Below are 12386 nucleotides of genomic sequence, written 5' to 3'. Positions count from 1 at the left end.
GAGGAAGGGGGATTAAATGAAATGGTAAATAAATTCCTATTCCTATTAGAATTGCAATGCATGGTTTCCTGAGGATGGAGTGGAGGGGCAAGAGTGAGAAAGGTTCTGTTTTAAATATTTTGATATTATACCCAAATCATTGGATTACTTATTGGCCCTTGACTCCTGTTGTAAAATATATACATTTTGACACACAGAAATATGTAAAAACCTGTCCCTAAATATAGACCAGACAACCCAGAAGGGCATTGTTTAAGTACCCGCCTGGAGCCCAAAATAGAACATGAGCTTCTGTGGTGTCAATCAATATTTTTATAATTATTTTAAACGCACACAATTTCAAGCATGCACCAAAATGCATTAGGAAATGAAAAAAGAAAAAGCACACTGATTAGGTCCCACATGGTATAAAACAGCAATGTTACATCATGAAAGAGAAGTACATTGCAACATGTGGTTTCAATGAACGTGCAGGAGGACTTGCCAAGTGAATTTTCTGGGAGCAAAATTATAGTTATATGGTTCAAAGTTCAATGCAGAAGCCCTTGAAAACTTTATTGGTAAGCAATAGGTTTTTCTGCACTGCTGTGGAAGTGGTTAGGCGCACTGACCTCTTGGAGGCAATATAATGTAACATTTTTCTTCCCCTGAGGGGGGTGATTGTGTCCTCTATCTTCCACCAGTTCCCCAGGGAATTGCATTTCAGTTTGCCTTGATGTGTACGCTTCAAGTTGAACTAGTTTTTTTTCTTGTAGGTTGCTTATCGCGTGCCCTAGAGCTGTTTCACTGGAGGCATTGAAGCTAAGATCTTAAACTTTTCAGTCTCTATTACTTTTGTACCCACTCTCACTTGCACTGCATTCTCACTTACATTTGATATCACACACAGCATTCTCAGTGCATTCAAATTTTTAGGAGTACATCTGCAGGCTTCCTGACACACAGCATTTGAGTAATAAAGTTTGTGGTCAAAGTTATACATGATGTCTCATTGACTGCTTCTCGGAGCTGAACTATGTAGCCAATTCTTGGTCAGAGAATGCATCTGAGGGAGAGGATCATTGATCTGAATCTCAAAGTAGTTTCTCAGTTGGAGGGGTTCCACCCAATTACTCCGCTTTCAATGAGTCAAAAGGATATGGTCATACAGCACAATGGCCAGCTTTAGGGCAGTGCGACTGGTGCTGGCACACTGGGCGTTGACCTATGGAGGGGGGTGCTAACCATAGGGGGGGAGGGGGTAACTGTGTTTAGTAATAACTTATGATTGGAGAGGTGAGGGACACTTTTGCCTGGTGGTGGTGAGAAAATCCAAGGAGGTCGGTCATGGGTGTGGGGGCGCCAAAGATGAGTGCTTAAACTCCCCAGAAGATCTTCAGCCTCCTCCGCCCTAAGAACCCTCCACTGGTTACCCCTGCACAAAAGGATCCTATTCAAGATCCTAACCGTGGCTTTCCGAGCATTCAACCACACTGGCCCCAAGTACCTGATCAAACGCTATCCCCACTACAACCCCCAGAGGACCCTGAGATCCTCCAACAACAACCTAATAACACTAGCCAACTTCAACCTAAAAACCAAAGGGGGAAAAACTCTTACTCACCTTGCCTCCAAGGCATGGAACGCTATGCCCCAGCATCTGAGATCCCTCACCAAGGAATGCCAATTTAGGAAACAACTGAAAACATGGATCTTTAGCCTTTCTGACGAGTATGTACGGAACACCATCTAACCCTGCTCCATTCCATCTTTCTATACCCCTTCCAGTCAGCGCCAGGATGCTTCTTCCGGAGCGACAGTCGCGCTTTATAAATACCATTTCCATTCCATTCCATTCCATTCCATGATTGCCGTACAGTGTGTCACCAGTGCTAAAGCTGGCTTGTACAGCACAGTAAGGCAGTTGTGGTGTCCCCTCACAAACAACCTGTGCTGCTGAGTGATAGTGTGTTCAAACAGGAGACAAGGCAGGTACAGCATGGAGCACATGAAGCCTGCACACTTGGCAATACCCTAATGGATTCCAACTGCCAATTCTTTCTTCATTTGTGATGCTGAATATAAAGTCAGGGAAACTGAAAGTGGACCCTTCTCACTGGATGTATTAAGTTATATAGTGTTTTTTACATATTTGTGTCTCTTAATATAAAAGAAAGAAACCCCCTAATATTTGGATATTGACCAACATTGATTCGGTGGAACTGTGCTTATGAGATTTTTTTTATAAGAGGTCTATATTGTGCGCATGAGAACCCGAATTGGTTGGTTTTAATGTATTTAAATTATTCTCATGTTTTTTTATGGAAAATAAAAAATATTTCGAAATTATGAAATTGAATTTTCAAATGTGTTCTTGCTTATGATTACCGATATCACTTACTGCTGCAACCTTGAATTTTCTTGAACTGTTTATGTACCGCCTCCTAGCTTAGAAATGCCATTCCATACTACTACCCTTTAATTGTAGTATTTGCCAGTTTGCAAAACTAATGTTTTCTTTGTATCCAGTGAGATGGGTCCCCTTTCTATTTCCTTGTTACATACCCTGTCCCTTTTATCTATATGAGGATAATTACCTTGTGAGTTTGTGAATATAAAGTCAGTTCAGTAAATGTTTGTGCTACTTGACTATTTCCAACTTTTTTGTGGATGATATGTTCCGGAACAAAATAGTGCAGCAAACAAATCTGCATGCCAAACCCTATTTAAGGAGGCATGGGACTAGTCTGGTCCCTTATACTAAGGCACACTTGTGAACTCCCACTTCATTTGGGAAGTTGAGAAATGTTTAGGGTCTTACATAGCTCATGAGAATATTGCCCAAACCGTTGTTAAAGTCTCACCGGTTTCCCCTTATGGTTTAAATTGCATCCAGCTTCCAATCTCACATGAGCACAGAGTGTTTTTTAACTCTGCAGCATTGTCACATGACAATGGAATGTTGTTCAAAATCTGGCCTGCTGTGAAACATTTCACTACCTAAAGTGTCAGAGATTTATACACCAGGGAAAAATATAGCAGTGGACGAGTCTTTGATCCTGTGTAAAAGATGACTGTTATTCAAACAGTATATATCAAGCAAAAGTATTCATTACATCATCAAGCTGTACCTGTCTGAAACTTCCTCTGGCTATACCGGCAGCCTAAGAGTGTACCCTGGGAAGGACTCCAGTATAACTCCTGCAGGATTCCCATTGACATTTGGAATCAGTTTGAAGATTGAGTAGGATCTTGCTCAAACACTCTTTCATAAAGGTCATACTGTTAATGTAGACCATTTCTGTACATGAGTACAGAGATATTTACTGAGCTGTACAATGCAGGTACTGTGGCTTGTGTGCAATTAAAAGAAATTGCAAAGCATTCCCTCAGAAGCATGTTTGTAAGAAGCTCAAAGAAGGTAAGAGCAGTGTGTTGCGTTGCAGACAACTGCTGGTTGTGACATTTTTAGACACACAGGAAGTACATGTGCTCACTATGATTCATGATGGGAGCACTTCTCCACTGATACTTTGAGATCAGATTTGTGGATGGGTGCAAGCTCAATGGTATACATATTATAGCAATTAAATGGGTAGAGTTGACAAAACTGACCTTCAATCACATTTTTTAGATGATCTTGCAGCGTGCCAGGTGACACAACATGTCTCAAGTGCCACACATCTAGCTGGGCACCTTTTCGATCCTGCCTTTTCCAACATCTCGTTGCTAAAGGTCTCTACCTCTCTTCCCATGACCTGGTCTGACCATTTCTTAATCTCTATGTCCATGTGCTCTAAATGCTCCAAACTGCCTGTCCATCGAAACTCTATTTCTAAAGGCCCATGGCATAAACTCAATCCCAATAATTTTCGAGACCAATGAAGAGGTAGCTAATAGTCTCTTCCATGACTGGCTCACACATGCCCTGGACATGTGTATCCCAGCTAAATCGATCTAAAGTTAGAGAACAGAGGCCAGCCCTTGGTTCAGTGAGACTTTGGTCTTAGCCCAAAAAGATTGCAAGGTCCTAGAACACGCCTGGAGATGTTCCTATGATCCCTCTACCAAAACACATTATAGAGCTGCCATTAAGGCATATCATAAATTGATTCGGAAGTCTAGGGAGGAGTATTTTGCTAACGAAATAAAAAACAGTAGCAACCCTGCTAAAATTATAATCTCTCTCACAATTCTTTTTTTCTGAAACCCGTACTGGCAACTGAGCCTATTATCGCTTCCAATGTCCAATGTGAGGAAGTGGCAAGTATTTTATTAGAAAGGTAGAACTTATCTACTCTAACTTTGTCTTTGACACTAGGGATTCCAGCCTAGAGGTGTCTACTAGTCATCCCCCTCCACTCTTCTACCTTTTTCCCTTGCTGTCCTTGGAAGAGCTCCAAACTCGCTGTAACAAAGTCAAACCGGGCTCCCCAGATGACCCCCCTAAGCCTTTTCCTTAAGTTTCAAGACTGTCCTCTTCCAGTCTGCCTTGAATTGATAAAGCTTTCTCTGACAACGACATCGGTAAAATATGGCAAAATTGTTCCTCTACTGAAAAAGCATTCTTTTGATGCTATCAAACCAGAAATGTTTCACCCTATCTCCTTACTACCATTTCTTGCCAAAATCATAGAGTGTCACATAAACACCATTCTAACAAACTTCCTGGAGACTAACCAAATTCTGGATATCTCTTTAGACCACTGCTTTAGACCACGACACAGCACCGAGTCTGCACTGCTGGCGGTTACTGAGCATCTGCGTGGCTTTTTGGATGAATACAGTTCTTCTTCTCTGATTCTGCTTCATTTAAGCACCGCTTTTGATACCGTATCTCATGGTATTTTGTAGTGGCGCTTACAGGAGATTGGTATTGGTGGAGCTGCACCAACCTGGTTCACTTCCTTTCTATCTGAAAGATTCTTTCAGGTTGTTTCTTCTCCATACAGTTCTCAGGTTCATACTCTACAACATGGTGTTCCCCCTACTTAATTCAAAATGTATATCCAACCACTGTCTTCTGGTTTCAAAAGCCCTGGGGTTTACGCTGGTATCCTATTCCGATGATACTCAGCTGGTGATTTCCTGTTCCAATAACTCGACTCAGAACCTGGCTAATTTCCAAGGTGGCATGGTGGCTATCGTTGAGTGGTTGGCGGCCAATTGCTTACAGCTAAACTCATGCAAATCGAGAATTCTTCTCCTGTGGAGAGATATACACCAATGGGGCGATCATTGGTGGCCCCTCTCTTTAGGGCCGCCCCCCAGCCCAAGTTTAGTAAAAATGGAGTAACCCAGTACCCCTAGAACCTGGGCAATCATATACAAAAGTAACAGTTGGTTCTGTCGGGTGAAACATTTCTCTTGAGCAATTGAACCAATGATTGGTTTACTCATAGGAAATAGTTAGTCATAAGCAACACCCACAAAGACCATACGGGGTATTTAAGAATTTTATAAATTGCGTCATTTATAAATACCCAAATTACATTTGTAAGGCTGTCAAGGCACACAGTGAAATATAATATGTGACAAGGTGACATGTGGTGCTCAGTGATACAGTGATAGTGCGTAATATGTACAGAGTGGCTAAAATGATTCAAAGAATTGGAAGGCCAGAAAAATAGATATTTAAGTAAATCTGCGAACTGAATAAATAAGTCTTTTCGCAGAGTCTTTCGACTGGTCCAGGGGATATTGCCGACGTTTCAACCCAGGATCTGCATTACTATCTAGTCAGTGGGGGTCTTCATCAGGACAGTGACAGGGAAGTGACAGCCTAAGGATGACCAGTTGGGCTTGCAGGGCGTAGTAACATTTATGACTCCTCGTTTCTGGTGAGGCAGCTGCCCTTATGGGAGCATAAGTTTCCTCCACAGTGTCCTTTGTAAGGATTCCCAGTCTTGAGCAGTGGGTGCGATCACACTTTGTGGTTTCTTAGCGTCATGCAAGGCTCTTCTTGAATGAATCAGTGGAGGCTCCGGTTGACTGGAAGCAGGCTCAGGCGTTAATCCTGGCTCGCCTGTTCGCATCGACCAAGGCGGTCGTAAAACAATTAGGGGTTTGGGTCAATAGCACTTTGACCTTTGAAGCTCAGGTGAATTCGGTGGTAGATGTTTGTTTTGAACTCTTACGAGGGCTAAAACCCATTCTAGGATTTTTCTATCCTCTCACACACCAGGTTATTATCCAGTCTACTATACTTTCAAGGCTGGACTACTGAAATACTTTGCAAAATGCTGCAGCATAGCTATTATTTGCCCTTCCTATGTTCTGCTTGGTTTCCAGCTTTATCCACAGGCTGCACTGGCTCCCTGTGGATAAGATCATTCAATTCAAGGTTCTATGCATTGCACATAAATCCTTACCTTCCATTCTATCCAATCTGCTTCACCCATATGTCCCCCTGTGGGCCCTGCGCTCAGCTAATCTTTATTTGGCACGTGTCCCTTGTTTCAGAAGAGCAAGAGCAGAAGGTCGCTCTTTTGACGCTAAAGCTACCACCATCTGGAACGCACTTCCTCTGTCCATCAGGAGCATTCAGAATCACAGGGCTTTCAGAAAGGCCATGAACACCTGGCTATTCTCTGCTTAATTCTCTGCATATCTTTTTCTGCCGCCCATTCTGAGACTAGCGCTGGGATGTCCCGTTGCTGGGGCAGCCATGCCCTTTACTAATAGTTTAACATACAATAAAATGTTATTCATAAAACTCGCACATGGAACAAGAATTTGTCTGTTTCACCTGATCCATTGGTAATGTACAATGCATATGATGTCTGTTGTCAGGCTACCATGGGAAGACTGGTGTTCTTCCTTGACTTTGATTTGGCTGGCCGCTATCAATGGTGTTACTGCTGAAGAAGCAGTAGTCTCTACTTCATCTTTTGTGGAGGACTTTGCAAGGACACTTCTTAGACTGTTGGTGCAACAGAGAAGAAGAGGGCTCACTAATGTAAATGATGATTTTGTGCTTGGGTAGGAAAGAGGCAGAAGAGTTGTTACTGGTGTACCTAGAGCGCACATCAGCCAAGTCTATGCATTCCACCTTGCTTAACTTTCTAATACACAAATATGTAGTTCTGGGAAACAGATTGAAGTGGAACAGTCAGTTTCAGAGTTAGTATGCGCTGTTAATGGTTGCGCAAAAATACATACCTTCCATGGTCCATTACTTGACTTTCCTATGCGGCCTCTCAATGTATTCCATCTAAATTGGAAAATCTACTAATTATCACCCAAAGACATACCATAATCCATGCCCGTTTTCTTCCTAAATTAGGTTTAAGTCACTCCGTCTTCACTGACTCCAGTAAATAGGTACATAATGGTCATACTTGTGAACTCCACTTGCAACCTTCATCCACTATAAAAAAAATGGGGAAATGCTGTCCTCTCAATAACCGGTGCATTACAGTCAATGCAGAGCACATAACAGTGGATATGACATGGGCATGCACCACATTGTTACAAAGTACCCTGTCCATTAAACCTTAAGGTCCTTAGACTCTCTGAAAATGGTTTTCACAAAACATAGGTCTGCCCCAGGATTTTTACCTAGTTTTCAAATGTACGTATTAATCACACTGTCCGGGGAATGGGTCACAGGACATACTCAGACACCCCCAACTTACTACACAGGGAAATTAGTTGGATTTAGCACAGTGAGTGTGGTAAATGCACATGAAAGACAAGTCTTTCTGAGACTATTCACGCTGCCATCGAGAGGCATTAGTAAAGCTTCTCCTAGCATCCACACAGTATTAGTCAGTACTCTGAAAGAGATAGAGACATGAAGAAGGTGTTAAGGATGGTTGTTTTCATAGGGATCTCAGGTAAGTAGAAGGCATATGGGCAAGCTCAGAGGGACCCATAGATAACCACACCCACTACTACTCACATATGTCATACCTGTGCCCTGCTTGCTACCTTCATCCTCTGTCAAAATGTGGCAGATGTTCCATCGGTGCGTATTACAAGTTTATTACAGTCAATGCACTGCATGTAATAATGCATGGGACATCTGCTCCGTTCTGATGAAGCACCCTGTCTGCCAAACCCTAAGGTTTTTTAGGGAACTTAGGTAAGTCTTCCCCAGGATTTGTATCCCAGTTTTCAAATCAAGATACACCCACAATGTCCAAAGAATGGGCCATACGAAATCCACAGAAAACCCCAAATTATTACCAGGCAGTGGAAGGATTTTGATTGGTCTGCCACCCAAGCAGGGCAATGTTTTACCGGGAGATGTGTGGGAAGGAATGGTTGGTTGTAGCACTTTTGCGAAACCCTGTAGATTCTGGAACTTTTCCTCACAGAAATGTGAGGAGAAACCATGATTTTAGCCAAAGATTGAGATATGCAAGGCATTCTGGGTAAGGAAACATAGTGGGATCCGAGCACATCACATCACCCTGGGCCGTCCTGTATATTTAATTTGCATAAATGTTTGACCAAGCACAAACATATCATTCATACTCATTTTTCCTTCATTAGATTCTGCCTTAAATTGATGCATGGCCACTGCACAATGAAAATTCATTATAAACTGCAGCTCAGTTGTTGGCTGTGGGTACTGCATGTTTTTGACAGCTAAAAAACACTATAAATCCCTGCAACAAAAAGACCCTGACAGACATGATAGTTCATTACTTTTGTAAAACTATTTTTCTTTTTTCATACCTAAGTTTAATTTATTTATTTCAAAGATTAGTTTCTTTACGACTAAGGGAGAGATATACACAAATGGTGTCTTCTTGAATTTAAAATTATGTCGAGGAGGAGGGTGATTTTAGCACAGCAAACATCTTGTAAATTAGTTTTTTTTTAAAAGAATGATACTCTTTATTGCACAGAACTGATCAGATTATTTTTTTTAAACGATTTTTTCTCTGTTCCCTCTAGGGAAATCAACAAAACATGAGTACTTTTGGAATTCCCAATGTTAGAAAAAATTACACAAATTTTTCCCGGAAAACTTTTGTGGATAAAAAACATATAAAAGCTTAACGAGATCTGAAAAAAGGGTCTGCACAGGAGAGGTGTTGGGTACCGAGACATCAGAAGCCTCAAAACTAATGGGGTGTATCATTATTCCTAAAAAGGCCTATATTTTGTGATTTTTATAGGTGCTGTTTTATCCAGAAGCAAATGTGGCGTCTACATTGACTTGACACACAATAAAAATAAGTACATTTTGAAAACTGTCAAGGCCTGAGTAAGAATAAATCTGTGGGGTAATGACTTGTGCAAAATAATTGTTAGTGCTATAAAACATAAGTGTTAGTTAGGTTGCATGTTATTATTCATCTCAAACTACGGGTCATGTGAAAGGCAGAATAAGAAGTAGCCTAAATTAGTTCGAAAAGTCAGAGCAGAGTTCCTGGAACCCATCATCAAAAGCCATGGAAAGCACCAAAAGATTTGGAAATGATTTAACAATACAAAATTAATTTTTAGTTTGATTGCACGCCTATGATATTAAATTATGAAAAAGAAGTAAGGCTCTAGTTGTGCAAACTACATTGTGCATTACAGAACCCAAATTCATATGTTTACAGACTTGCAAAACTGACAGACTTATCCCTTGTAATCAACTGGTCAACAGAATAACTCAGATTTCTAATTTAGAACTTTAGAACTCACTTTGACAGTTCAGTGTATTTACTGAGTTCAATATATCAAAAATCAAATAACACTTAATACCGTGCCATAGATTAATTCAGTTCCTACAAACAGTTATACAAGGTAACTAGGAGAATCTGATCATTCTGTGTTTATTCCGCAAAGCACAAATGGAAAATGTATCAAAACTCTAAAAACCAATAGCCAGCTTCAAATTTGGTTACTTGTAGGGACTCCAACATCTTCCAATAACTGAACTGACAAACAAGAATGTGCACTGTCACTAGGGGCTACATTGAACCTTTCCCAATGATCGTAAGTCAGTTCTTTCAGGAATGGACACTCCTGGTTGAGGACTAAAGATTAGGGATCTCATCTCCATGGAGCATTTAACATGGCTGACAGCATAGGTTAGTAGCGCAGTGGAGGCCTCTGCTAATGTGTGCAGCTCTGACTGCCCATCTCTTGCTCAGTGTCCGTGTGTGGATTGTGTTGAAGGATATAGAGGTGTCTCACTGTGCTTCTCGAAGAAGATCATGGATTGTCCTTCTAGTCTCTCCTGTGCTAGTCTAATCAACAAATTCTAAATAGTTTTTCACAAAAGCTTTACTGAAAACAATTATTTTCTTTTTAGGCAGGAGTAATTAAAGAAGTACTAAAACATGCAATTTTGACTATACCTACTTTCAGAGACTATTTCTCATTATAAAAGTTACTCATATTCCTTCTAATTTCCTTGGGAAAATGTCCACATAAGGTGTGAGTCTTTAATCATTACAGATATTAAGTTAAGCTAACCCGCAGTGAACTAGCGATCACAACAATGTATCATCGTTTAATAACTGATGGAAGAGTGGAAATAACTTTATTTGCATTACACATGAGACAGGATGAACTTGGGGCTTGATTTACAGTCTGATGGACAGGTTACTCCATCCTTAAAGTGACGGATATCATGTCTGGCGTATTACAAGTGCATTATACCCAAAGGCACTTGTAATATGGCAGACGTGATATCCGTAACTTTTTTGACGGAGTACCCACCCGCTGAATTCTAAACAGGCCATTATGGCTGTGTACCTTGTCAGGGCAACAGAGTTAATTACCCTGTCATTGAGTGGTTCATTGATCCAGCGGACATCTATACATTGGCAGGAATCGCGGTTCCTGTCATTTTATTGTAAGTTTTACAGACAGCTCCGTCAACATGACAGAGTAACACGGCAAACTGACAAAAGTTTTTTTTTTCCTAAACAAAAACCCAAAGTTGGATTTTGTTTTGGAAAATAGAGAAAAGTAATTCCCTCCTCATCATGGGATTTACCAGGGGGTGATGGACAGTGAAACGTGCCATGTGTTTGCCCACTCTTAATCGGGTGGCAGACACATAGCCAAACCTTCAAAGGCCCTTACTCTAAAGATTTATGTTAGCGGCGGAGACGGAAGTAGTCTCTACCATCTACAGAATGAAAGTCTTCCCATCTCTAAATGAGGCAGGTGGACCTTTGGTTTGGCGGTGAGAGTACCCTGCCATATTCCAAATTGGCTGAGGGTTCCTTCAATAAATGGGACCCTGTAACTCCTGTGCACTAATTTTTTAAAGCAGAATGTCTTGTATGTAATCCAACCATGAAGCTAAAAGTAACCAGGGATGATTTTAGGAAAGTTTCAATGGTATTTTCTCATTCTGAGATTTATTCCTACATTAATTCTGACCTGTGGCCTTTCTTGGATTACTGTTCAAGCTCCCAAGATATAACAAAAGACATTTAGATCACAAAATATATAGATACTTTTGGAAGAACCAAGCTACACATAAACAGTTCATGGGCCCTGTGTTAACTGCTCCAAATGAGCTCTCGCTCATTGAGCTCTCGCCACCCTCGTCCTTCTTAGTCGATAGAAGATAAAGGTATGTGGGGGCCATTGAAGTTTACATTATACAAGCTTTCTTCTTCATGCAATCTTCAAGCAGAGCGCACCACCACCTTGATCAGAAATGCCTCATTTGCAATATTTCACCTGTAAGCATGATTTGTCTTGCTTCTTCCAGCAACCTGTAGATATATTTCATTAAAAGAAATAATAGAACTTTTCATATATCCACCTTAAATGATGCACTAGTTTAAGGATAAAGGTCTTTTCAAGTTGAAAGTAACAAATAAAGAAAATGTATGTCAATCATTTTGAGGCCATAAAAATCATCCTATTAAAATACAATTGGGCACATATTAACAAACAACAAATCATATACGTATATACAGGTATGTATAGATGGGATATCCCATCCACAATAAGTTAGTACTATACAAGTAAAACATGCCAAATTGTGTTTTTTCTAAATCTGCAGGCCAGACCAACAGGCAGAATGTGCTTTAATAAAGCTTACTCTAAGTTAAAAGCTTACAGTTTCTTTAACATGAAATGTTTATCAAGTACACATTTTCCTTAACCCAACACTATGATCAGTCTTTTCACATAATATACGCATGCATGTATGTATTTATTTATGCATAAATGTAAACCATAGTTCTACAGCACAAACCTAGCCTAAAAGGCAGCACAGTCATGGGCAGGCACACAGTAATGAGTGATAGGAGAAGTATCTGGTTATTGAATCGTTACTGAATTGTGGCATTGTGTTCTTTAAAAACCTGTGTCGATGCATAATGGCGGCTTACTCTTGAAATGTATTATTTTATGGGATACTATTAGCTTCAACTGTTGCCCTTCACAAATGTTCTCCGCTAAGCAAAGATTTATTCAAACAATAAAGCAAG

At 40.6% G+C, this 12386-nt stretch overlaps 1 protein-coding gene across 3 annotated transcripts in view; it reads right to left on the bottom strand.

Moving 5' to 3' along the window:
- Nucleotides 1-12386, bottom strand: part of LOC146834882 (cytochrome P450 2J2-like) — a 630312-nt gene that overhangs the window by 325422 nt on the left and 292504 nt on the right. The window lies entirely within an intron of this gene.

This window comes from Triturus cristatus, chromosome 4_2 (assembly GCF_964204655.1).
Source record: "Triturus cristatus chromosome 4_2, aTriCri1.1, whole genome shotgun sequence".
In the NCBI taxonomy this organism is placed as follows: Eukaryota; Metazoa; Chordata; class Amphibia; order Caudata; family Salamandridae; genus Triturus; species Triturus cristatus.
This window is presented reverse-complemented; position numbering and strand designations above follow the sequence as displayed.